Here is a 27,433-nt window from a genome sequence, read left to right as displayed (position 1 = left end):
AGGGAGGGGGGAGGGAACTCTACTGTCCACCTCCCCCACCCCCTGCCAGTTCCTCAGGGAAGCAGGAAGGAGCAGACCCTCTCCGGAGCCTGCTGCTGTGAGAGATGGGGCCGGCTGGAAGTGGGTGGAAGTCGGAGCCGGGAAGTCTCGGCCGTGGGCACGGGAGAGGGTGATGAATGGGCGCAGGCATCGCCGCAGGCCCGTTCACGGAATCGGAAGCTTGCCAAGCCATCGACAGGAGGCAGCGAGAATTTATAAAACACGTACATGCTCCTCACGCCCTTGGCTGCTGTTTTGAAAGAAAGACGCCAGGAGACAAGACATGTAGCAAATCACAGCGCGATGCTGACATGTTGTGGAACACCGGGAGACAGAGCCGATTTTCTTGTCAAGCTCCCGTGAAAATCAAAGATGCTGAGAAGGGGTGGACAGAGAGGACCCATGAACAGCCACATATCAGAGATACTGGACTTGATGAGAGGTCTTCGGGGCTCAATTCCCGACATACGCTGTCCTTCTGGGTCCGGATACAATCGAATACAATCAAATACTTCCATACGGAGAGGAATAAAAACTACCCCTTCCTGGGAACTCATCTGTGCCAGGCACAGCAGGTTTTCAAGCCCGGGTTCCCGTTAACCCTACGTGTGAGGGAGACGTAACTACGCCACACGACACACGGGGGAACGGACTGAAACAGAAAGGTTCAGTGACTGGCCCAAGGCAGCCCAGCTCACGGGTAATAGGACCCAATGTTAAAAATCGGATTTGCCGGAGTCCAGACCAGTGTTTTTCATTTATGACCCAGCCTCCTAAGACATGAGGTTAAAACACTTTCCCTCTAAGTGGACAGAATTGAGACAATTTATGTCACTGCAAAATTGTTTTGCAAGATTAAAAGCCTCCCAGCTGTGAGCTCCGGCAGCTCTGACTCACTACAGGTCAAAATCAGCATCTGTCGAACCACCCCCCCCCCCAGTTTGTCCGGCTCTGTTTACTACCAGGATGAGCCTCACGAGGCAGGCGTGGCCTTGGGGGACCCACACCCAGGGGGCTCTCCCCCAGCTGTTTCCTACCCTTTTCCCCCTACATTTGCTATGAACATCCTGAAATATGCAGCAGAGCTGAGGACATTGACGTAAAGACGCACAGACCATCTGGATTCTACCTTGAACGCGTAACTGCTCTGGTGCTGTTATCTATCTATCCCTGGGGCCAGACGCTTGGCTCCTAGACCTGTCTTGAGACCCTAAGCCGTATTAGTTGCATTATTAACTCAGCTCCACGTTCTGTTTTGGTCCCTACTTAATTATGTTTTATGCACCTGTTAACCTCATGCATGGTCAATCATTAACTTTGCCTTTTTACCCTTAACTCCCTGTTTACGCACTGGTTGTAGAAACCTAATGGGGACCAGAAGGTGACATTCGTCTTGATGTATTTGCTCATACCAGGTCCCAAATAGGGCCTCGTTGTCCAGAAGAGTTTCTAGAACCCCCTCCTTTAAGCTTTCAAGAGTCCCCTTACCCACCTCTGATGTAGATAAGCTGTCCTAGACTCAGCAAGGCAAGCAAGGCAGCTTTGGGAACAACTCCCTGACTTCTGGTCCGTCCAGCTGCCCTTCCAATAACAAAACTTTCTTTGCTTTCAAAACTGGTATCTCAGGAAATCCTGGGTGACTCAGGTCATGATCTTGGGGTCCTGGGATTGAGCCCCCCATAAGGCTCCCTGCTCACGGGGAGTCTGCTTCTCCCTCTCCTTTTGCCCCACACCACCCCCTGCCATTGATGAAGTTCTAGAACCTAGGTGAGGTTCGGTGGGCTGAGGTCTGGAGCCGATGACCAAGAAAGAATTCTTGAGACATCTTTGGTGCAAAATGGTGGTTTATTAAAGCACGGGGACAGGACCCGTGGGCAGACAGAGATGCTGCCCCGGCTTTTGAGGGATGGCAGGTTCTGTACCTTGCCGTTGGGGGGGTGTGAAGGGAAGGGAGACTCTCGGTGGGGTGCTCTGATCCCGCTGTCATTTACCTTCCCTTCTACCCCAGTCTCCTCCAGTTTATGGTGGGGAGGGGGACATCAGGGCTTCAGGAACTGAGAGTTATTTGCCTCTGGAAATTTGTGCTATTGATAAGATAAACTCCCTGTTTAGGTCTCTAGGACATCTGTAGAGCAAGGGAGATTCCTGTTCTGCAGGATTGCGATCCCTGCAAGTTAACTATTTATCGTTTTATGGCAGTCAGGGGTGCCCGAGGAACGCTACACATACTACGGAGGGGAGCGGGTGGAGAGGGGGTGCGAGGTGCCAGCTTTTGCCCTGTCCTCAGCCGGCCGCCTGCTCCCTCATCGCCAGGTGCAGGCCCGAGCACACGCTCTCAGATAAATAAATAAAATCTTAAAAGGAAAAAAAAAAAAGAAAACTGTAGCCAACTGAAGCAAGAAAAAAGACAAACAGTATCAAGAATAGAAAGGGGGGGGCGCCTGGGTGGCTCAGTGGGTTAAGTCGCTGCCTTCGGCTCGGGTCATGATCTCGGGGTCCTGGGATCGAGTCCTGCATCGGGCTCTCTGCTCAGCAGGGAGCCTGCTTCCTTCTCTCTCTCTCTCTCTCTCTCTCTCTCTCTGCCTGCCTCTCAGTGTACTTGTAATTTCTCTCTGTCAAATAAATAACCTTGTACTGAACATCCTGAGTGCACTTGACCCGTGCCAGGGGCAGGGCACACAAATATCATAGGATCTAACCAGCAGGGCAAAATGTAGGCCCTCATGGGCCTGATGCATTCAGGGAAACAAGCACGTGGAGACAGATCATGTAACAGGATGGAGCCATAGTGGGGTGGCGGGTAAGGTACCCGAGAGGAAGGGGGCACCCCACAATCTCTGAGGGGGGCTAAATGATAATTTCCCAAACAAGTTAAAAACAGGAGTATCCCATCTAAAATGAGTTTGCAGAAGTAATTTTTCCAACGTGTTAATTAATGAAGAAACCACTAAGATGTTAAGACCACTTGAAAAGAGACTGTGAAAGTCGGCCTCGCGTGCAGGCAATCAGGAATGCCAGGACGGCTTCACTGGCTGGAGCCACAGCGCTCAGTGCTCTACAGGGCGCCAACGCAGAAGGTTTGATGGCATCTTCTCCCGAGGACAGACACCGCTTGTAACTCTGTGGGACAAAATGCATTTGCATTGTATGGACAAAAATTATCTCCATTTTTCACGACTTAACTTCCCTCCTTTTCCGAGGTGTAAACTAGCCTCCCGTACATACTCCTCCAGAGCCAGGTGGGCCCTGGGGAGGGGGCTGCGCCCACACCCTACGGAAAGCTCCACCAGCTCCCCTCGGTAATGTGTGTGACATTCCTCAGGCACCCCTGACTGCCAGAAGCGAGAAACAAAGAGTTAACTTGCAGAGATCACAATCCTACAAGAGAGGAGTCTCCCTTGGTTTACAAATGTCCTAGAGATCTACAAACAAAGAAGTTACCTTATCAATAGCACAATTTCCAGAGGCAAATAACTCAGTTCTCAAGCCCTAACGTCACCCTTCCTCCATAAACAAAACTGAACAAGGCTGAGCTAGAAGGAAAGGTAAATAGAGTTAAATCTCTTCTAAACCTAAATCTCACTAACAAAGACGCTTGATAGCAGGATTGTGACATCCCACCAGGAATCTCCCAACTATCTTGATGTTATTGGCCGGCCAAAAGACAACATGGATCAAGCAGCAGGGCCTCCGGTATCCCGGCACCTTGTAGACCCTCTTTAGCATATGAAAGCTCCATTGAAAGCTCCCTTCCCCTCCCCTTCCCCCCACCGCAAGGTACAGAACCTGCCATCTCTCACCACCCGAGGCAGCCGCTCTTTCTGCCCACGGGTCTTGTCCCCCTGCTTTAATAAACCATCATTTCGCACAAAAGATGTCTCAAGAATTCTTTCTTGGTCATCGGCTCCGGACCTCAGCCCACCGAACCTCACCTAGGTTCTAGAACTTCATCATTAGAGGATCTCAATCTAGCAAACTACGACCCGGGAGCTTTCACTTTTTATGTTTTTAAGATTGTATGTATTTGACAGAGAGAGAGCTCTAGTGGCAGGCAGAGGGAGAAAGAGAAGCCGACTCTCCCTGCAGAGCAGGGAGCCCGGACCAGGCTCGATCCCAGGTCCCCTGGTCATGACCTGAGCCCAAGGCAGACACTTAACAACGGAGCCACCCAGGCTGCCCCATCCACGGGGAGCTTTTAAACATTCTGATTCCCAGGCCACACCCCAGATCCACAAAATCAGTATTTGTGGGGGGCGGTCTCTGGTGTCAGGCTCCTTAAAGCTCTTAGGTGATTCTGCTGTACTTCCAAAGAACCCCTGTCTGGAAGACAAACAAGCAGGAGCAGAAGACCGGCTCCTCCCCCCCCCACCCCCACACTCCACTTACCCCTGGGCCCCACCCCTGCCCTCCCCAGCTCTGCCCCATCCTCCCTCTCCGCTCCTCACCCAGGCCCAGCCTGGCTTCCACAGTGCTTCTGGGGGGTGGGGCTTCGGGGGGTGAGGGGTCCTGAAACTTGCCTACTTTTGTGCAGAAAGCACCAGGTGGTGGCAGCCCAGGACAACCCCCTTGCAACCCCACCCTGGGGGATGGTCCGGGAAGATGGCATCTTTTGAAAATGTTTTCCTCCAACACCCAGAAGGAACCCCCAGCTTGAGAGCAGCAAATGAGAAGAAATCCATCACCCTCAGGAAATTGGTTCCGGCAGCCCCGCAGAGCGGCAGTAATCAGAAGCCCTTTGAGTGCCCGGCTAAATAAATAGGTTTAAAACTAATGCACCAGCTGCTGCAGGAAAGCATGTACCCCAAGATGGGTGGGCTGTGGGGCTGCCCATATCTGCTTGGCAAGGGCATAAATCTGGGCACATGTGGGGGCCCAGCTCCCACTGGCTGCTTTCACAGAAGGCAGAATGAGCAAATAAATCTAGTGTCAGCTTCCAGAACATGTTTTCAGCCCTGGGAGAGCTGCAAATCCGGGGCAGGATGCTCATTCCTCAGAAAAGGGGTGTGCTGGGGGGGCATCAGGTTCAAAGGCGAACAGTACCCAGGACTCCCTGGGCCCCAAAGGGAAGTCTCCTAAGGTGGGTACAGAAGGCAGCCCTTGTCTGCTGAACCCCGGGCTTGCTGCCATCCCTTGGCCTCTGAGCAAGGACACTGAGAGCCATTGAGTGGTGACAGGGCTTAGCCAGGTCCTCCTGGGCCTCTCTGAGCCACCAGACTGAAGAGTCCTCATTAAGATGAGCTGTGGGAGTCACTCTGAACTACTAGGCAGCGCTCCAAGCCTGGGCACTGCTCCTGTCCCACCATCGTGACTCTTGTAAGACAAGCCACTACTCTAAGAGCTCGTTTGCTACATCAAAGTGACAGCGGGTCTTGCAAATCAGTGAATCACAGCCAATTTGCAGAGTTCCTGTTACAGGTACAAATGTGCCCGGTGTTCGAAGGGGACATTTTGAGGAAAAGAAGGACACAGAGAAGCACATCTGTGATTTCCGAAAGCAAGGCTTCCTGGGCACCAGCTGTCACCTGGCGCTTTGCTCCTCCAGCCTCCAAACCCCCTGCACAGCACCAGGGGGCAGAGACCAGAGTCACCTCCCCCTTCCCTCGGGCAACAGGAGCACACAGTTAAAAGACCGTACATTTTGCAAACTCCCTTGTAGCCAATTGTGACAAATCACATTTGCCTGCAGGACTGATTCTTGCCGGAGGCTCCGGAGGCTCCGGAGGAGACCTTCCTTGCTCTTTCCAGCTTCTAGAGGCTACTGCGTTCCTTGGCTCGTGGCCCCTTTTCCCCACCTTCAAGTCCAGCAGCTTCCAGGGTCACGTCTCCTCTCTGTCTCACTCTCCCGCTTCCGTCTTACAAGGACCCTTGTGATGACGTCGGGCCCACCCGGACAGTCCAGGACCATATCCCCATCCCGGGGTTCCCAGCTTCATCTCATCTGCAGGGGCCCTTCTGCACTGTGAGGTGACACATGCGGGGTCCGGGGACTAGGGCACGCACAGCCACGGGAGCAACTGTGCTTTCCATCCCAGCCCTACTACACCCTGTCCCTCTGACCTCACCCACGCAGAGGACATCCTGTGGGAGCTGTCCCCTCTGTGCCCCTCCTCACCCCCACCCCCTGCACCAGAGAGCAGGGGGGCGGGGCGGGGGGTGGAGCCAGAGTTCCAGAGGCTCGACCCCGACCCCGTCGCTCGCTCGATGGGGCTCTGGAGCCCCCGGGGGACACCGGGCACCCGAAGGAGTAAGTGCACTTTCTACTGCGACTCGGGCTGGGTTTCTGTCACCTGTACCCGCGAGACCACACACTCTGTCTGGAGACTCGGGACGCGTGCGACCCCTGTGCGGGCTGCTCGGGCCATCCCTGCTGGAGAGGCCAGAAGGAAAGCAGAGGGCGGGCGGCTTTTGCCTTTTGGAGCAAGTGACTGGAGCAAGTCACCATGTGCCCCAAGTGGGGCCGCCTTTGGCACCTCCACAGGCCTCTTGACTGGAACACAAAACCCCGGTCTTTTAGCGTGGGATGCCATTCAGCCCTAACCAGAAGCGAAGCACCGATACGTGTCACAACCTGGACGAGCTCGAAAGCAGGGGCCCCATCGCGGCTGGGTAGGACCCGCCGGCTTCAGCCCCTTTAAGACGACCTTGGAGGACCCGTTTTCCAAGCCCGGGCGACTCTCTGGCCCCCGCCTCTATGGTGCGCCGTCACTTCCGGCCGGAAGTGCGTGTGCCGCGCGGCTTCGGCGCAGGGGGCGTGGAGGGAGCGCAGGCGCGCGCTTCCTCGCGGGTAAGGAAGGCGAGTCCGGGCGCGGGGCTGGCGGTCGGCCCCGGCCCGCGGGGTGACGCGGGGGGCTCCGCCGCCACCGGCCCCAGCCTGGGTCGCAGGGCCCCGGACGGGGGAGGCGGAGGGGGCTTGGGCCACACTCAGGCTCCGACGCCGGGGCGGGGCTGCGGCCGGGGGCGGCCGGGCCGGGGCTGCGGCCGGGAGCGGCCGGACCGGGGGCCGAGCGGGGGCTCTGCGGGGCGCGGGGGCCGCGGGTGAGCCCCCGGTTCGTGGAGCCCGCCGTGCGGCTCTCTCTCCCCGGGGTTCGTCAGAAAACGAGAGCTTCCAGCCCCCGGCGGCGAGACGCAGGCAGGCCGCGGGCGGGGCGGGAGTCCCGGGGCGGGGGTCACGCGGCGGGACGGAGGGTCTCGAGGCCGGCGGTCTGGGGAAAGGCTCCTGCGTTGCTGAACCCGCGCGGCAGTGGGTGCAGCCTTGTAGCAGGCAGCCCGAGCCTGACCTAGAGAAAACTCCCGGGAGCGGTGTCCCCCGGGTGTGGCTTTGCAGTAACAGGTGTGAGCACTCTAGCAGCAGCTTGGTGGTCATGTATGATACTGCAGACAGACGCACGCCGGGAGCCTGAGCGCTGGTCCCGCGGCGCGCGGTGGAGCCCCCGGCCCCGCGCCAATCCCGGGGTTCGCGCGCGCGGAGACGGCCGGGGCAGCCCAGGCCACCGTGCTCGGGGAGCGTCGGCCCCGCTGGGGAGATGAGATCAGAGGATGGCCCTGCAGAGGGCGTAATTCAGGCTGAGGCCAAGACCCCGAAGGAAAGGGCAGTCCAGTTAGCGGCTGCATCACGAGGAGCTGATGGCGGCCTTCCCGAGCTGGACTCTGAAGGACGAGCCGGAGTTCTCTGGAAGGCCGGGGCGCCGCACGGGCCAAGGCCCAGCGAGCTAGCAAACGTGGCCAGTGTTGGAACCGGAGGAGGGCCATTGTAACCCCAACAGCAAGGGGAATGGTGTGGGGTGAAGCCGAAAACTGGGGAGGGGCCGGACCCTGCAGGGCCTGTGGCTCACTGGAGCATTTTATTTATTTTTTTTATTTTTATTTTTTTTTTAAAGATTTTATTTATTTATTTGTCAGAGATCACAAGCAGGCAGAGAGGCAGGCAGAGAGAGGGAGAGGAGGAAGCAGGCTCCCTGCCGAGCAGAGAGCCCGATGCGGGACTCGATCCCAGGACCCTGAGATCATGACCTGAGCTGAAGGCAGCGGCTTAATCCACCGAGCCATCCAGGCGCCCCTCACAGGAGCATTTTAGTCTTTCCTAGTTACACGGGGGCCATTCTGGGTCGTAAACGTTTCTGCTTTTCAAGAGGATGAGGCGCTAACGTCTGGAATCTCACAAGAACGCTAGGTACAACACAGTGCCGTCCAGTGGAGCTTCTGCAGTGTTGGAAATGGTCGAGGTCTGCCCTGTCCCCTAGAGCAGCCACAAGCCACGTGTGGCTGTCGGACACTTGGCAGGGTGGCGGGTGCTGCCGAGGGACTAGGGTTTTCATTTTAGTTTAAATGTATGTAACCCCGTGTGGCCAGTGGCCATGGTGTTAGAGAACACAGGTCTAGCGGGTATCGGAGACGTAGGAGCCCCTTTATTGGAATCCAGACGCACAGAGACTCCCGTCTCCTGCACCTCATGCCCTCCCGGGTAAAGGCGGAGGGCTTCTGCCTTTCAGAGATTCCTCCCGTCTTCTGGCGAGCTCATACCTACCAGTGCCTTTGTGCTCTTGGCTGGAAGGCGGTGTGCTCTTCGCGAAGTGACTCCATCCCTTGGCCTCCTGGGTGGTCCTGAGCACACGGATGGAGGAGTGCCTGCAGTGGCCCGGGCATGCTCTCTGTGACCCGGGGCAGGGAGAGGGGGCTTAGAATCTAGAGAGGTGGGCATGGTAAGTGCTGTGGAGCCACAGGAAGGGACATAGCCAATAGGACATAAAGGCATGTGACCCCGTGGGGACATAAAGGCTGTTACCTGCTGATGACATGTGGCAAAGGGCAGGAGGGGTGGACGTGCCTGAGTATGTGGGCAGCTTGTGAGTTGAGGCCAATCTGGGGAAGCATGTGGCTGTGGGTAGGGAAGAGAATGTAGGAACACAGAGGCTGGGGTGGGGTTTCGGGGCGTTGTCAGAGCCCAACTTCATTGTGGCTTCCATGCAGGCAGGTGTCTGAGGCGGGATGATCGCGGCGGGGGGGTAGGAAATCCCTGTGGTTGCCTCCACTGACCTACCGAGGAGGTGGCCAGCCCCGCACGGAGCCCGCAGACCTGGAAGGAGGAGGGGCCGGTAGAGGTGGGGTCACTGCAGGGCATCTTCTGCAGTGTGTTCTGGGTGGTAAGATGGGGGGGGTGTTCTGTGGTGCTAACAGCCTACGAAGGTAGAATGAAAACTGACAGAGTGTACTTTCTTTGCAGGTGAGTTCGCGGGAAGATCTGTGTGCGGGGTGAATGGTTTCTTTCCGGCCTGCTTCCACGTACCTGAAGTGTAATTGTTGGGGGCTTGAACTTTCCAGCTTTCTTGGGTTTCATTTAACTTAGCCATGTAGCTTCTGCATGCCGACCTGCTGAAGACCCTGTTTTGTATGGATACAAATAAAAGGGGTCCGTCCCCAAGGAGACTTTCTCGTGTACTCTATGGTCTTTGCCCCCACCGACCTTGCCCGCAGTGTGTCACCTCTGCTGCTGAGATGCAGTCGGCAGCACGGTTCCCAGCTGAGGAGACTGAGCTGTTCGCGCTTCTCTGTAGGAAGTGTGGGCGCTGGGGGCACTGCTCATCCTGGAGGAGCTTGGGCTGTCTAGAAGGGGGGGCACGTGGAGGGAGGTGACCTCTGTCTCCGTGGTCTAGGAGGAAGGGGTGGCCAGCGTAGTTTAGGGTCGTGTTCACCTTGTGCAGACTTCACTTTGGATAGAGGTTTCCAGAAAGTGGCTGCTGGCCTCAGAACTGGTTGCCGGTAGCTGCTGGGCGCTGCCCACCTCTGCTTCCTCAGCTGGGTCTCGAGCCCCATGCGGGCGCCGTCTTCCCCGGAGGATTCTCCCGGCCTTCCTCTCTGAATGCTCACCACGTATCGGCCTTCCTCTCTGAATGCTCACCACGCATCGATGTGAGGAAAGGAAAAGCCTTTCCTCTATTTCCTGCTGTCTTCACGTGACAGGGTATGACCTGCACGGGTTTTATGTAGTCTGGGAAGGTTATCCTGACCTTCAGGCCTAGTGCCACACCCAGAGTTCCTGCCTGTCGACCTCTTGGTGTCTGTTCTTGCCGCACTTAGTGAATAATCTTGCCTCAGCATCCCCTGGCCCAACCCTCTTCTGGTCCGGCTCAACTCTGGGAGGGGAGGGGCTGCCCCACGAGTGCCTGCAGAGCCAAGACGGTAACATCAGACCTTGCCAGGGAAGCCGTTGGTGGTCTTTGTCACACAGACCCCTAGTCTGAGAGCCCCCCCCCCCCGGGGGGACAGCAGCTGGCCTGTCAGCCCTGAGGGGCAGAAGTACCTGCTGGGCATAAAGGGGCCTTTCCCATCCTGGCTCCGCCCCCGGCCCACTGTGTCCCCTTAGGCCGGTCGCTTCCCTGTTTCTTAGTAAAATGGGGACCACGGGACAGTGACTCCCAAAGGTGGGCACCTGTGAGCACGGCAGACTGACAGACTGGCTGTTGCCCACTCTCGGATTTTCAGGGCGTTTCATGGTGTTTCCGGCCGCGAGCTTCCAGAGCGCTGGTATGCAGTGGGTCCCAGCAGCCAAGATGCCGTCTGTCGCAGGAGGGTCCCTGGGAGCTAGGGCGGGTTTGCTACAGCCTCTTGGCTTTTTCACCCGGTCCGTGTTCACGATTGGGCCACTCACGAGAGCACATAATTCCAGGGCGGGCCCTGCCCTCCTCTGCATGCTGGACCTTAGAGGAAGCGTGATAATTGCCCAAATTAACATTGTGTTGGGATACGTGAACTGGGGGAAATCATACGTATTGGTATTTCTGGAAAAAACAGGTTGGATCCGGGTCACTGCCTTGTTCCTGGGTGTCTCTGGAATGTGAGCGTCCACTCGGGCACAGCGGCCATGGACGGGGCCTCATGGCCTCAGTGTGTCGTGGAGCAGCGGCGGGGCTCTGTAGACTGACTCAGTGAGGTTCTTCAACTTTTGGTCCGATAGATGAATCAGAAGCGTTCGCTGCCCGCCCCTCACACCCCCCGCAGGAACATCGTGTTTCTAGCACGGAAAATGATGGCACGGGAGTGCTTCATGTCGGTGGGGTCAGCTGTGGTGTACAGGGGCCTCTCGTTCTCGTTTGGTGTTGGCGACAACAGAGGAGGGTGCCCGCGTGTCCCCGGTGCGTCCATGTGGCTCTGAGACCTCTAGGGCAGGAGAGCCTGGGAGAACAGGAGAAGGACGAAGAGAGCCGCTGATTCCGAGGGATGTGGGCTGAGATCCTGCAGTCTTCCCCGCAGCCCCTCTTCTATTCACCCCTCCGGATGCTTCCCCAGTGTGGGTGCTTCACACTGAATTTCTGCCCCTTTCCTCTGGGGCCGCACCCCAAGACGACAGCCTCCATCCATCCTGTACCTTGGTGCGGTGCGCGCGGCTCTGTCGGTGATGGGAGGGAAGCCCGAATCCACCAGAGGGGCTCGGGATTGCGTTTGGCTGAGGCCCTACCTGAGAATATTCCCCAGCTGTCTCCTGCTCGGTCACTCGGTTGCAGCTGGCCTGGGCGCGGCGATGGTGTACTTGCTTCCCCCACAGAACACGCAGCTAAAATAGGCTGCCCATAGGACACGGACAGGCTTCAGCGTTTCCGGGTTTTGTTCCTCTGGTTTATGTAAGAGGGTTGAGGCCGGCAGGAGTCCAGTCTTTTCGAAGAACTGGGCCTTTTAATAATAGCAGTGGGTAATGAAATGCACAGTCCCTAAGAGGCAATGTTTTTTGATGTTAAAACATGGAACACAAAAGGCCTGTTGCAGCAAAGGGACTAAGAAAACAGTTACCCGCTGCATGGTCTTGAACTTCTCTCTTTGTCCACTAGAGGACGCAGTTCTGATGCGCCACTGTGTTCGCTTTTGTAACTTGGTCCACTTTTAGTTTTTTAATTTCGCCAAGCCCTTATTTTACCAGAAATTCAGATTGAACCAGAAGTTCAATCTGCAGGGTTGGGCTCCTTGTTAGGACTCTGCCAAGAGGTCCCCACTGCACACAGCTCCTGGGAAGCATTCGTCATGTCGCAGACGAGCCAAGCCCCCGCCCAGGCACAGGGCATGCACTTGGGGAGAAGAGCACGAGAGCATGTCCTAACGCAACCTTCCGTCCACACTCCCTCCGGGGGACCAGTTCTAGTCAGCGTGAGAGATCTTTCTTGGTAAGGACTTGGGTGCAATGTATACCAGTCCTCGAGGCCTCAGACAGCATGGTAAGGGTTTAGAAGCGCCTCTCGGGAGGACGTCACTTATACTTGCCCTTGAAAGGTATATAGCAACACGGAACCAGATCTGTGCAGAGCCCCTGTGGTTCAGGCTGCCGATCCTCGTCTGCTCGAAAGGTGCTGTTGGATTGGAAAAAGTTACGATCTCAAAGTGTCTTTTTAGGTGGAGTACTAAATGTCCCCGGGTCTGGGAACCTCGTTGACCGCCCTCTGATGCATTCAACGTGCTTAACTGAGCACCGACCCCTGGCGAGTTAGGCTGGGCTGGGGAGCCAGGCACGGGCAACTCCGCCACCCTCTGAGAGGTCACCCTCCGAGAGGTCACGAGGGAAGGGGAGAGGCGTGGGATGGGCTCTGGAGGAAAGGAAGATGGGGCCAGCATGCAGCCAGCTGTGGAGTTGCCGCTTCAGATCAGGTTGCTCGGGGAAGGGCCCGCATCCTAAAGGAAGAGAGGAAGTCACGCCAAGTCTGGCAGCGCGTCCCGGCAGGGGGAGCGGGCAAAGCGGGTGACCAAGGCGGCTTTCTAGGGAGGGTTGGAGGTGGCTGGGTGTCTGGTCTTGCAGGGCCTCGTAGCAAAGTCTCACTTTTACTCCCAGATAGGAGTCAGTAGCTCACAGTTTTCTCTCCTCTTTTAGGGACCATTTTCCCCTGCTGTCCGAGTATTGGCCTTCGAAGTCTTTCCTGTTCTTGGGCTAACAGACTGGCCCAGTGCGGGGACCCGTGATCGATGCAGAGGGAGTGTGCAGCTGTGGGAGGCGCCCTCTCACCTCTGTTGAACCGTAACCATGTTGTTCCTCAGGGAACTAACCTGGACTTGGGAAGAGACATTTGGATAGAAGTTCCTGGGACAGCCTGTTGCCTTTCTTCTTGTAGATGAAGCCAGAGACCGCCTGGACGTCCTGTCTCACCCACTGTCTGTTCTCTGGCCTCTTCCACTTCTAGAAACCATGTACTTCTTGTTTTTTGTATTTTTTTTTTCCAACAAAGAGTAGATCTGTGTCATTTAAATTACTACCAAGAAGACAACAAAGTATACTCTCCTCTAACCTTCACAGGGCAGGGGTCTGTTTTGGTTTTACGTGGTTACACATAATGACTGTGTTTAAAAGTGATTCTTCGTTCCAATATTTTTTTCAGATCAATTATGCAACTGCAGCAGAAAACCAGTTCTTTTCTTGCAAGTGTAATTAAAGATGGAGCCAAGTGAGTCAGGGGAAGGTCACGTGTCTCAGGCTTGGCAGCTGTGCCAGCGTGTCCCAGTTATGCAACACTGTTTTCGACCTGCGGCCCGTCAGCAAAACCTTCAGATGATCGTATGGAATTAAAATAAGACTTTAACTTTCTTTGAACAACATGTTCTTTGTTAAAACCAGACTTGGGCTTTTAATACTGACTTCCACTAGAGGCTCCGTATTCCATTCCCTGGGCTGTCCCCGCGGAACGCATTTCTTAAAGTCAAACTCCCCACTTTCGTGCCCCTTTGAAACCTTGACTTGGTTGTCATCCGTCACGAAGACTTATGGGCAAAGCGTCCCCAAATCCCCATCACTCCTGTGCGGTCTCTGTTCCAAATTGCCACACCCCTTTGAAAGTTAACGGAGGAGATAAAAAATCGTAGGAAGTCTAAATGAGGGGCGCCTGGTGGCTCAGTGGGTTAAGCCTCTGCCTTTGGCTCAGGTCATGATCCTGGTATCGAGTCCTGCATCGGGCTCTCTGCTCCGAGGAGAGCCTGGTTCTCCCTCTCTGCCTGCCTCTCTGCCTACTTGTGATCTCTGTCAAATAAATAAATAAAATCTCTAAAAAAAAAAAAAGAAGTCTAAATGAAATAGAGGGGTTCCTTCCTCCGTTTGCTTTAACATACACGTAAGCACTGCTTGGTGTTTGTTTTCATTTTTAATTTTTTTCCTAAAGTAACTACACAAGTTCTTTTGTTTTGAGAGATGTGGGGGAGGGGCAGGGAGCGAAGCTAAGCGGCTCCACGACCAGCCTGGAGCCCAGCCTGGAGCCCAGCCTGGAGCCCGACACCGGGCTTGATCTCACAACCCCGAGGTCATGACGAACCAAAATCAGGAGTCGGATGCTTAGCCGACTGCACCACCCGGGTGCCCCCACGATGCACGAGTTTGAAAGCTCAGGGTTAAACCGCTGGCCCCAACAGCGGCTCCCTGCCCGGCTCCTGCGGGCCTGCTCTCGGACAGCCTTTCCCCTCGCTCGGTCTTCCAGGCGCGCTCGACTCCCGCTTCCCACCATCGTGTTTGTGCTGCTGCTTTTGGCTCATCGTCTTAAGCCTCGCCCGTCGACTTCCATTCTGGGGGACTCGGGCCACGTGCTCACAGACCCCCTCTGTTTCCCCTTCCTCCAGTACAGTCATCCTGTGTGAATTCTGTTCGGCTCCGCATTGTGTTGTCTTGCAGGAAACGATGCTTCCCGTCCTCCCGGCTTCGCCCTGCGAGACCCTCTTCGTCTCCTTCTTGTTCTCCCCTCGTTCCTGCTGTTTCTCTGGCTGAGCATTCTTTGGTCACCAGCTCTTGTCCCCACGGGCCGGGCCCCGGAGCTTCTCGGCCTGACTTTACACAAGGGCAACCACATGGCGTCATGTGTCCATTCTGCTTGTCCTTAGATGTGTGAAAGAAGACTTCAGACAGTGTCGTCAGGAGAATGTTGTTGGGTTTTGTTAAAATCACCTGCGTGAGGGGAGAAGCCAATTCAGAAGTTCAGTTTTAGTTAGGAGTTTTATATTTTACAGGAAAATATGAAGGTTGGATTATTGTCAGGGCAAGGAGAAAAAGAATCCTGGCTGAAGGTCTGACAGTGAGCTGGGTGGGTAGGTAACTGGTTTCCCGGGAAATTCCTTAAAAATTATGTCAAAGGATGCCAATTTCCCCAGAATTTTAATCAGGCAGAAAAAGGCTCTGTCCCAAGACAAGTTTAGGCCAATTTTTTTTTTTTTTTTTTAAGATTTGATTTATTTGACAGAGAGGCAGGCAGAGAGAGAGGGGAGAAAGCAGGCTCCCTGCGGAGCAGAGAGATCATGACCTGAGCTGAAGGCAGAGGTTTTAACTCACTGAGCCACCCAGGTGCCCCCAATTTTTTTTTAAGAGTTTATTCTTTAGGGTGCCTGGGTGGCTCAGTGGGTTAAAGCTTCTGCCTGCGGCTCGGGCTGTGGTCCCAGGGTCCTGGGATCGAGCCCCGTGTAGGACTTTCTGCTCAGTGGGGAGCCTGCTTCCCCTCCACCCCTCCTGCCTGCCTCTCTGCCTACTTGTGATCTCTGTCAAATAAATAAATAAATCTTTAAAAAAATATTTTATCCATTTATTTGACAGAGAGACAGCAAGAGCTGGAACACGAATGGGGGAGTGGGAGAGGCAGAGGGAGAAGCAGACTCGCTGCTGAGCAGGGAGCCCGATGCGGGGCTGGATCCCAGGACCCCATGATTATGACCTGAGCCAAAGGCAGACATTTAACAACACCACCAGGTGCCCACCAAACTTTTTTCTTTAAGATTTTATTTATTTATTTGACAGAGAGCACAAGTAGGCAGAGCAGCAGACAGAGTTCGGAGAAGCAGGCTCTACACTGAGCAGGGAGCCCTGCGGGGCTTGATCTCAGGACCCTGGGATCATGACCTGAGCTGAAGGCAGACGCTTAACCCAGTGAGCCACCAAGGCATCCCTGGAGATTTGATTTTTAAGTAATCTTTACCCAACATAGGGCTCAAACTCAGAAGCCCAAAGTCCAGAGTCGCATCCTGCACCAACTGAGCCAGCCAGGGTGCCCCTAGATCAGTTTTTTATATCCTCTCTTTGACCTCGACATCCTATCTGACTTGCTTAAGAATGCATCTTGTTGCATTTTGGTTTTAAGAATATAAACAAGGGGCTCCTGGATGGCTCAGTTGGTCGAGGGACTGCCTTTAGCTCAGGTCATGATCCTGGAGTCCTGGGATGGAGCCCCATGTCAGGCTCCCTGCTCAGACCTTCCCCCTCATGCTCGCTCGCTCTCATTCTGTCTCTCTCAAATAAATAAATAAAATCTTTAAAAAAAAAAACTATAAAGGAAAGCATTGCCTAGTTCAGCACTTTCCAAACAACGAGCACGGGCAGATCCCTGGCAGATTTGTTAAATGCAGATCTTGGTACAGTGGGGCTGAGGTGGGGCCTGGGATTCTGCATTTCTCACCAGTTCCCTGGTGCTGCTGGTCCAGGGACCACACTTTAAGGAGTAAGGGAGGGCATTTTTGGTGGCCTGGTGCACCTCCCATTGGCGGTAGACTTGGGTGCAGGTTTAATTTGTCTGACACATCCCAAATTGTGGTTGTTAGCGGTAGCTACACGTATTCATGAGCCGGCTTCCTATATTAGGGAAGAATTTCCCGACACGGCACGGCATGGGGTGGTAATGATTTCTTACCTTCTGTGCACCGAGGCCTCTCTAGTATCTAAGCTGCATTCAGTGAGGCCGTTCCATACATCGGTACGGTGGGGGGTCTGTGAGACGGTAAGCATCTCTTTACTGTTTGTCTAATAAAACTAAAGTCACATGAAAGGTCATTTAAAAACCTCCCAGCTATCAAAAACCAGAGCTGGATTAAAGTGGTAAAAACAGATTTTTATTCAGAACTAGTGCAGTAAAGGAAAAGAGAGCTCAGGATAGGATGGGGTTCCGTCCCAAATGTGGCAGGGATAGGGAGCAGGAGTGGGACAGCAGACGGAAAATCACTAGGAGGAAATGTCACGGGTGAGGGGCATTCTGGCTAAACCGACCCAGCAGGATTCTGGCTGAAGGCAGGCCAGGGCATCAGACATCACCCCGGGGCCGGTGGAGGATGAGGAACCTGGTCAGACATCCAGGAAGCTCAGGGGGGGCAAGCGGTTCTGATGAAATTGACTTAGCACAGTTCTTGCTAAAACTGGATTTTATAAGGAAGTGCACAGACAGGCCTAGGAGACGGTCCAGGAGTCTGACAAAGAATCTTTGTCCTAACCTGACCTTCATTAGTCCTTTTGAGGTTAATTTGAACGTTCTCTAAAATTTGAGAGAAAAGGAAATATTGTATAACTGAGAATAGTAAGCAAAATTTATGACAGGTCGAGGAGGTGCCAAGTAATTTGCAAATGTTACCTCGTTGAACCTCTCACTTTGTGTGGGGTCGTGGGCTCATTGAGGACGGCCCGGGGTCACAGGCTAGTATCTACTTTCTCAGTCACAGATGTGGGTCACACACTTGGATACCACGCTAAGCCCTGGGGATAGGGGAGAAACAAGACCATCACCACAGCCCTGGAGCCGGCTTTCTAGTTGAGGGAAGGCCCCTTCCCCCCATAAAACCAAAACATCACATAGAACACACAAAGAGCCTTCAGGGACGGTCCCTGCTCTGAGGGCTGCTGGGGCTCCTTCTTTGGCTTGGCAGAGGGGGCAGGCCTCATGGGTGGTATCTGCACTGAAAGCTGAATCACGGGAGGCCGTGGGCCAGGAGGAAAGAGGGCAGGGCATTCTCGGTGGCAGGAAAAGCAAGTGCAAAGGCCATGTGGCAGGACGCAACTGAAGGTGGGCCGGGACCGGAACCTGATGCTGCCTGACTCCGACGTCCATGGACTCCCCACGGAGGCCTCTGCCATGTTGTCGCCCAGTGTTAAATAAAAAACAAATCCAGACTTAGGGAACAGACCATCTTACTAAGGATGATTGTTGGGGTGGGGGGAGCCACACCCCCCCCAGGTGGGATACGGTGACCAGGGTCCTGTCCCGAAGAGTTCAGCACAAAGGAAACTTCCTTCATGGGAGGAGTGCATGTGTTGGAGGGGGTGGGAAGGGTGGCTGCAGGAGGGAGTTGGCCGCAGAAGGTGTCAGCTGAGGTCACCCTGTGAGGCTGTGGGGGCGGAAGAGGTTTCCTTCTGCCCCTTGTGGTTCTTCAGCGGGGCTGATAATTAAACTGACATGAGACAGGTTAGTGGGAGAAAAACAGTTGCTTAATAACAGGCACACCTCCTATATACATGACAGGAAATACAGAGTTACTCCCCAAAATGGCCAAAGCCATCCCCTTAAATACCACCTCCCGCTAAAGGCATAGGGAATGTGGGGGTGGGGGTGGGGGTCTGTGGTGGGAAGCGATCGGCAAAAGCACTGAGGACAGGGTGAGGGTCTTGTGAGGGTTTAGGCCCACGCCTTTCCCACTGATGAGTTTCCGGAGACCTCAGGAGACGCCCGCACACATGGAGCTTTCCCTCAGAATGAAATGTCTCTTTCAAAAGGGTAAGAACTTCTCCTGTGACGCAGTTTCTTAAAAAGAGCCAGTTTAAAGTAATATGCCAAAGAGGCGTATTTGGGGGGGGTCTGTTCTCCTCCGTAGCTGTTTTGACTCGTGTCAACACACATTCTCTGAGCAGAGGCTGGGCCCACAGGCCACGGGAGGCAGACTCACGCCTGTGGACTGGTGCTTCCTTCCCGTGGAAACACTTCCAGGTGCTGCTCAGGGAGCGAACGCAGCCCATGCCTTTTGGTGAACATCCTAAGACTTTGATTTTATTTCGCTCTTGGTAACAGCAGGAGGTAGACGGGAAGCCCCAAAGCAGGTGCTCAGATCGACAACTTGTTCAAGGTCTCCCACCAGGTTCTGGAGCCAAAAAAACAAGATTTGGGGACACCTGGGTGGCTCACTCATTAAGCATCTGCCTTTGGCTCAGGTCGTGATCCCAGGGTTCTGGGATGGAGCCCTGCGTTGGGCTCCCTGCTCCTTGGGAAGCCTGCTTCTCCCTCTCCCACTCCCCCTGCTCGTGTTCCCTCCCTCACTATGTCTCTCTGTGTCGAATAAATAAATGAAATCTTAAAAAACCCACACACACTCACTAAGATTTGACCTCCATGTGTAAGTTTGCAGAGTCCATCCCAATTTACAAAAAATTTGGCATAGATGGATGGGTGGGTCCTGTGCACAGCCTCTCCCTGGCAGTGATCAACGGTGCAGTGAGGCTCCCCCTGCTCTTCCTGGTGAAGGAACTAGGTGCATCGTCAGTGAATTGTTCTTTTCTTCCTTCTTGGATATGATTCGATCTGTCTAATCCAGAGCCGATGCCAAATGTGTCACATTTGGGACCTCGGCTTCCCATGGGAAAAGCAGGAGCCCCGGGTCGCAGTTGGACGGTTGGTTCTGTCCCTTCCGGAGGGCCGGGCACACGAGCGAGGTCTCGGACTCTCGGGCCAAGAAGGGCACCTTCTTTGCTGCACCCCAGGCTGCTGTCGGTGGTCCTCGTTCCCTAGTCTCAGAGAACCTGGGTGATGAAAAGCAGCTGGAAAAAGGAAGAATTCCAGGACATTCCTGGTGTTCCGGAGTCTGGCTTCAGGAATCCTATACTGTGGGGAAGGGCGAAATGCAAACAGGAATTTGGAGGTCTCCTCCCCGTGGAAACCGGGGAAGGGGGACGGGCGTGGTGATCATTTTGCGGTCTATACAAACATTGAATCATGGTGCCGGGCACCTGAAACTCCTATAATGTTATATGCCAATTATATCTCAATTAAGAAAAAAAAGATCTGAGATCCTGTAAAAATAAGCCATTGTTTAAAAGTAGGAAACAGGGGATGAACCTCCCCACCCTCTCTCCCTTTCTTTCTTGGCTCTTCTCACAGATATGCTAATATGTGTCAGGGCTAAATTAGTCTCTGGCCCATCTCACAAGTCAGGAATGTCTTCCCTAGGACCAGAGAGCCTCCTCTTTTAAATGCGAGAAGGATAATGCTCTCAGTGTCCCGGGAGGGGACAGTCCCACTTGTCACCTAATAGCAAACGCACAGGAGGACCCATTGTCTTGCAACTGCTTGGCTTTATCACAGATGGTGTTTTCTGTGTTTTGGTTCCTTCAGTGGGTTGCGTGGGGGTTCCTCACAGTGTGGTCGAATGCCTAACGTTGCTTTCTTCTACCTTCATGGACAGCTTTCTTACCCAAGGCTGCTGAGCAAACTTCAGTCAGGCTCCTAGGCCCGTCCATGGACTTCCGTATAAAATCCAATTTTAGCAGGAACCGTGCTAAGTCAGTTTCACCAGACCCACCCCCCTGTACTTTCTGGATGTCTGACCCGGTTCCGCATCCTCCACCGGCCCTTGGCCTGTCTTTAGCCAGAATCCTGCTGGGTCGGTTTAGCCAGAAGCCGCCTCACCTTTGACGTTGCCTCGTAGTGGTTTTCTGCTTGCTGCTCCGCTCCTGTGCTCCCTGGTTTTATTTATTTTTTTACTTTTTAAACATTTTTTTTAAGATTTTATTTATTTATTTGACAGATCACAAGTAAGCAGAGAGACAGGCGCAGAGAGAGGAAGGGAAGCAGGCTCCCTGCTGAGCAAAAGATGCCCTGGGATCATGACCTGAGCTGAAGGCAGAGGCTTTAACCCACTGAGCCACCCAGGTGCCCCACTCCCTGGTTTTAAATCCCCACCTGTCCCTGCCCAGTCTCTCTCCCCTGCTGTAAATCCCAGCGCCTGGTCCCCACTCCCATCAGCCTATCATGAGGGTCCCGGATGGAGCTGCCTCACCATCCTTTTTTTTTTTTTTTTAATATTTTATTTATTTATTTGACAGACAGAGAGAGAGAGAGATCACAAGTAGGCAGAGAGGCAGGCAGAGAGGGGAGAGGAAAGCAGGCTCCCCGCCAAGCAGAGAGCCGGATGTGGGGATTGATCCCAGGATCCTGAGATCATGACCCGAGCCGAAGGCAGAGGCTTTAACCCACTGAGCCACCCAAGCACGCCTGCCTCACCATCCTTAACAACTGTCCTTGCACTGTTTTTCTTTTCCAGTAGTAAAGAGATATGAACTCCTCTATCCTCTTAGGTGCTGTCTTTGGAGTCCTGCAAATTAAACGGACAAAGACAGTTTCACAAGAAAAAGGCAAATTTGTAGTGGAGTTCACAGAAGCCTGTGCCTGGAGGAGGCTTAGAATCCAGAGCTCATCTACCATCTTGCGAGGGGGAGAGGAGGGGAGAAGGCCACTTGCAGGAAAGCAAGACTTTTAGGAAAGGTGAGTGAGCCTTTAGGTGGTAGATGTGAGAGTCCTGTGACAAGGCTGATTTCTCCTCTGGGTGTGGACTGCTCTCCTCAGCTGCTAGGAGTCAGTCTTCTCCGGTTGTGATCCTAGCATGGGAAGGGCATTTATGACACTTGTAATCTTTCTTTAGAGATTCTATTTATTTATTTGACAGAGAGAGAGAGAGAGAGAACAAGTGGTGGGGAGGGGCAGAGGGAGAGAGAGAGAGAAGCAGACTTCCTGCTGAGCAGGGAGCCCCATGTGGGACTCGATCCGAGGACCCTGAGATCATGACCTGAGAGGAAGTCAAACACTTGACCACTTGAGCCTCCCAGGCGCCCTGACACTTGGACTCTTTCCGGGGGCTCTGCATTGAGGCAGATAAGGGAACTCAGAAAATCGGACAGTACCAAAAAACAAAAACAAAAACAAAAAATGCCTCTTATTCTGCGCGTCTTCCCTGGCTTTCTTCTTATCTAATTTTGCTGGGCGTCAAGGAAATCCTCTGCTTCCCTCCTCCCAAGTGAGGGGAAGTTGAAATTACTCAGGTCCACTCTCCAGTCGGGCAAGAAGCCAGCCCCGGCCTCCAGTCCCTCCCAGCTTCCCCCGTGCCCTCGCCTCACCCCACAGCTAACTTCCTGTGAGCCTCTGCACCTGCCACCCACGCTCATTTATGCCCCGGAGCTGTCATCTACCAGGGAGGAGTCCCTTCTGTCCTGGGGAAACCCGGCTGCCCATGGGGGAGCATCCATGCCTTCATTCGGCCCAGCACCCTGTAGACCCCCAGGGGAGAGAACAGGCAGAAAGTACCTGCCACCTCAGGACCCCTTACCCCTGATCCCACAGCCCCAGTGGCCCGGCAGCACCGAGAGCCAGCGAGAGGGGTTCTTCCTGACCTCTGGCAACAGCGGCACACAGGTCAGGTCGACATGCATTGGGGTCTGGGGGTGACGTGGCCCACACAGTCAGCTGTCCCAGCTCCCTCAGCCCGAGTCCCCAGCTGCCCAGTCAAAGTGTCAGCACAGCCCGAGGTCCGCATCCGGGTCACTTGTGCATCTCAGGGACAGGCAGGGAGGGTGTCCTGGGACCAGGCGGCTCTCACTGCCCCCTACCCCCACTCTCGGCCCCGGACATGACACAGGGCCAGACAGAGGGGACGCAGGTTTTATAGATCGTCGTGTGCACGAGTGGCCTCTTCTGTCCCAAATGACTTGTCATCTCGGTTCTGTTAGAACTGCGGTCATCCCGAGAAAAAAAATTCTGGGACACAGTTGCAAAGGGTGTTCGATCAGAGTTTCTACCTGCTTCCCTTTGAAGGAGAGTGAACTCAAACTCCCTGTCCAAAGCTCTACCTTCCATTCACTTTCTGTGGTGATTATATTCTTTGTCCGGCCCTGGAAGCATGTACCGCTTGCTGTGCATGCTCCACGAGGACCGAGATGATCCACGAGGACCTCACCCGCTACCTGCTTCTGGCTCCCCATTTCACCCCTGCCCAGCGGACCCGTCTCCACTGTGTTCCCCCAAGGCATGAAATGCCGATCTCCTAATATGCACATTATTGGAAAGCAGAGTCATCCTTCATAGTGATTTGTCGGCTTGCGAACATTTTCCCTGGGATATGCTGGGCTCCCCCTCAACCCCTCCCACCACCGACCCCCACACCACCCCACCACCCACACCCCCACCCCGTGCTTCCTAACTCCCTGCAAACACAGTAGTGGGAACCCACTGCAGGCAAACTGCTTTGCTTTTAACTTTTGTCCGGTTACCCAGAATAGAGGTGTGGGCTTGTTTACTTGGTTTGCATTCAGGAACATTCTTTGTTTCCCAAAGCACCCATGAGAGAAAAGTTCCTGTCTGGGGACACGGAGCTCTGCACGGTGATTTACCCGCTGGGGTAATTAGATCGGCTGCCGGAGCTCCGGGAGGAAATGCCTCCTCGGTTGCCTGGCGGCAGGGACCGGCAGGGGCCGTATTGTGGGTCGTGGGACTGTGAGAAAACAATTGTTTCATCAGGGGACAGTGTCCTTTCCATCAGTGCCGGAAGTGGAAGTGGCTGGAAGGGCCACTTGCTGGGGGTGGGGGTAGGCGGGGGTGTGATAACCAGGCACGAGGACCGGGGCCCTGTGAGTGGATTTTGACCACCGGCAGGCCCGCCTCTGTGACTCAGAGAAGCCTGATGTGTCTCCGCTCCTTTGTTCTCAAATTCAACCAGAAATTGCAGGCGACCAGAGACAGAAAGGGGGGGACCGAGTAAACAGACTGTGGGAGGGCTGTGCATGGAAAGGGCTCCTGGTATTGTGGTGAGTGAGCGAAAAGTTCTCTGCACACTGGCTGGTTCCACCGACACCAAGTCCCAACTCAGACAAAAGTCACTCTGTGGTGACGGAAGTCAGAAAGCCCGTTATTCTGGGGAGGCGGGGGGGGGGGCTTGTGGGACCTGGTCCTTATCTTTACCTTCTCGGGGCAGGTCATCAGTGGCTGCAAATGTGAAAACACGCCTAGAGTTTGTGCTCCTCGCTGGGCGTGAGTGAGAGCTCCGTGGGAAAGGAGACCAGGCAGGGGGTGAGGGGCATCTGGGAGGCGCAGTCCTGGAAGAGCTCTTGGCTGGGGCTGTGGCCACACAGGCATGTCTCTTCATGATACCCACTTACTACCTGAGGGTCTGTGATTTTTGTTTGAATGCTATACTTCGGTGGAAATTACTTTAAAATCTTATGTACAGTTCGGTCCTGTTTTCTCAGTTGGAAACGTGTGTGCAAGGGCCCCGGGGTGGCTCTGCTGGTTGAGCGTCAGTCTCTTGCTTGTGGCTCAGGTCCTGATCTCAGGGTCATGGGATCGAGCCCCGTGTTGAGCACCGGATGGTGTAAGTTCAAAAAAGATGAATTAAAAGCACTTAGGGGGCATCTGGGCAGCTCAGTTGGTTGGGCATCTGCCTTCGGCTCAGATCATGATCTAGGGGTCCTGGATTGGAGCCCCAGCTCGGGCTCCCTGCTTAGTGGGGAGTTTGCTGTTTGCTACTTCTTCTGCCCTTCCCCCACTCATGCTCTGTCTCTCTCACTCTCTTTCTCTCAAATAAATCAATCTTTTTCTTTTCTTTTCTTTTCTTTTTTTTTTTTAAGCACCTGAGCCTTGAGCAGACCCACCACCAGTCATCACTCCCCCTGGAAACTCACATGCTCCTTCCAGGCTTGTAGAACAATCTTCTTCTTATCCAGAAAAACAGATTTTTCTGCTTAAAATTTTGATGCTACTTTATTTTTTATTTTCTTTTAAAGATTTTATTTATTTATCAGAGAGAGAGGGGGGGAGAGAGCGAGCACAGGCAGACAGAATGGCAGGCAGAGGCAGAGGGAGAAGCAGGCTCCCTGCTGAGCAAGGAGCCTGATGTGGGACTCGATCCCAGGACGCTGGGATCATGACCCGAGCCGAAGGCAGCTGCTCAACCAACTGAGCCACCCAGGCGTCCCGATGCTACTTTATTTTTTAAAAGATTTTATTTGTTTATTTGAAAAAGAGAGACAGCGATAGGGGAACACAAGCAGGGGGAGTGGGAGAGGGAGAAGCAGGCTCCCCACTGAGCCGGGAGCCCGACTCCAGACTCAGTCCCAGGACCCTGGGATCATGACCTGAGCCGAAGGCACACCGGCCAACCGACTGAGCCACCAAGACGTCCCAAGTGACACCTTTTTTTACAATACTGTGTGGCCCCACTGGGTATCTGTGATAAGTGACATTATCCTGGGGTCCTGGGAGCGGATCCACCGTGTTCTCTTACTTCTCCTCCTCCTCCCCCTTCTCCCTTTTCTTCTTCTTCTTTTTAGATTTATTTATTTGGCACAGAGAGAGGGAGAGGGAACACAAGCAGAGGGAGTGGGAGAGGGGGAAGCAGGCACCCTGTAGAGCAGGGAGCCCCGATGTGGGGCTCAATCAGAACCTGAGCCAAAGGCAGAGGCGTAAGGACTGAGCCACCCAGGCACCCTTCCATCCCCACTTCTGATCCAGGAGTTAGGAACCATCTTCAAAGCATGAAGTAAGTCCCAGCTTTTTTGTTTCGTCCGTAATCGGTCACTCCAGAACACTATGGCCTTCTGGCTCTTTCCTGGGTCCGATGTCCACCAGCTACCAATAAACTGCTAAATCCAAATGTGGGTTTTTCACGTGGGGAATGTCAGGCAGAGCATTTCCGTGGTTGTATGGTCTGCCTAACGCCCCAAGTCCTCTGGGTTTGCCTTTGGCAGCTGCGGTTGGGCGAGGGGGTTTCCCTCAAGGACTCCACCTGTTTCAGACCCTTTTGGGAACCAGACCCTGGACTCTGTGTATGATGGCTGGGTGGGAACGGCTCTCAGGCCCTTTACTCTGTGGCTACAGCCCTTCTGGAATGCTGCCCCCCTCCCCAAAGAGGGACGTTGTGAGCTCTGACTAGCCTGCAAGTTGTGGCCACCAAAGCAGCGTGTTCTCTTGCTTTCCAAAACCCAGAAAGCAAGTCACTGTTTCCTAAATGAAAGGGAACAAAATTAGCACTGGGAGAGGTCGTGGGAGATGTTTTCCAAGTATCTGAGAGTGCTTGGCAGAATAAAGCAGGAGCACTTATATGTAAAATCCTCTCCATTAAGGGCTGCTTTGAAGCCAGATCGTTGTGCAGGATGGGAAATGAAAGAAATGGAAGAGTTGGACTTCCGCGGCTTTACAAACCCTACAGAAATTCACAAAGCTGTAAAGATGCACAAGAGCTCATTTTGGGGAGCTCGTGCTGCCGGAGGAGGGATTGGTGAGCCTGGGGACTGCCGCCCAAGGAAGAATCTTCTGAGAGCTTGACTAACAGTATGAGCAAAAGCCGACCCAGAATCCGGAGGAAGGAGGAGTGAATTCTGACCATTACATCGGGGTGTTTCATGGGGGAACTGAGCCCTGAGGGATGGGGCCGGATTTGGTAGAGCAGATCCTGGGACAAAAGCCTTCCCAGGCAGGAGAGGCTCAAAGTTCCCGAGGAGGCAGCAAGGAGAAAGGCGCGTGCTCCTGGGACAGACGACATCCTCAAGCAGCAGCGTGAGGACTGGGCTCTTGGGGCAGAGTTAAACCGAAATTCGGTATTTTTTTTTTTTAAAGATTTTTTTTTTATTTATTTGAGAGAGAGAGAGAGAGAGAGCATGAGAGGGGAGAAGGTCAGAGGGAGAGGCAGACTCCCCTTGGAGGTGGGAGCCCCATGTGGGACTTGATCCCAGGACTCTGGGATCATGAGCTGAGCCACCCAGGTGCCCCAAAATCGGGTATTTTTTTTTCCGCTATTTTTGTATTGTGTTTTATAAGTCTGAGAACTGACAGGGACGTAAATTTGCTACGAGCTTGGGGTTTTTTGTTTGTTTGTTTTGTCGCTTTTTTAACAGCGACAGCACGTTTCAACAACTGTGGAATTCCAGACTTTTCCACGACCTACCCTCTGGCTCCTCTGATGACCCGCCTGGCAGGATACTCAGTCTTTCACTGTAGAATTCACCCACATGGACAGTGTGGGTGTGAGTGGGGATGAGGCTGCGGGTAGGGAGAGTTTGGGGACCGTGACTTCAGGCCGACACCCCATCTTTACAAAATTAAATGGTCAGCGTCCTTTTCATGCCACACTTGGCGATCTCTGGGTCCTTTGAACACCGCTGACCCCTCTGTTTCTCTCTCACCTCTCTCCTCTTTGCAGTAAATGCTAGTGAACGAGTCTGTGCGCAAAGACAATTTTGGGTGCATGAAGAAACCCAACCAACATCTTTGTGAAAGACTGGTATTTTTATTTATTTATTTTTTAATTTTTTAAAGATTTTATTTATTAATTTGACAGAAATCACAAGTAGATGGAGAGGCAGCCAGAGAGAGAGAGAGAGATAGGGAAGCAGGCTCCCTGCTGAGCAGAGAGCCCGATGCGGGACTCGATCCCAGGACCCTGAGATCCTAACCTGAGCTGAAGGCAGCGGCCTAACCCACTGAGCCACCCAGGCGCCCAGAAAGACTGGTATTTTTTTTTTTTTTAAAGATTTTATTTATTTGTCAGAGAGAGAGTGAGCGAGAGCGAGCATAGGCAGACAGAGTAGAAGGCAGAGTCAGAGGGAGAAGCAGGCTCCCTGCGGAGCAAGGAGCCCGATGTGGGACTCGATCCCAGGACGCTGGGA

At 53.9% G+C, this 27,433-nt stretch overlaps 1 long non-coding RNA gene and 1 other non-coding gene across 3 annotated transcripts; both read left to right on the top strand.

The window, feature by feature from the left end:
- The first annotated feature begins 5,795 nt into the window (after positions 1-5,795).
- On the top strand, positions 5,796-9,462 carry LOC123393526. Of its 2 annotated transcripts, XR_006608337.1 has the most exons (3): positions 5,796-6,283; positions 6,554-6,823; positions 9,260-9,462. It is a non-coding gene; the product is annotated as an uncharacterized LOC123393526 (long non-coding RNA). The 2 variants fall into 2 exon arrangements; XR_006608336.1 differs by lacking the exon at positions 5,796-6,283 and having other exon boundaries at positions 6,293-6,823.
- LOC123393548 lies at positions 7,237-7,422 on the top strand. Its single transcript, XR_006608378.1, has one exon.
- Positions 9,463-27,433: the final 17,971 nt, after the last annotated feature.

This window comes from Mustela putorius, unplaced genomic scaffold, assembly GCF_011764305.1.
Source record: "Mustela putorius furo isolate JIRA1106 unplaced genomic scaffold, ASM1176430v1.1 tig00000873_pilon_pilon_pilon, whole genome shotgun sequence".
In the NCBI taxonomy this organism is placed as follows: domain Eukaryota; kingdom Metazoa; phylum Chordata; class Mammalia; order Carnivora; family Mustelidae; genus Mustela; species Mustela putorius.
This window is presented reverse-complemented; position numbering and strand designations above follow the sequence as displayed.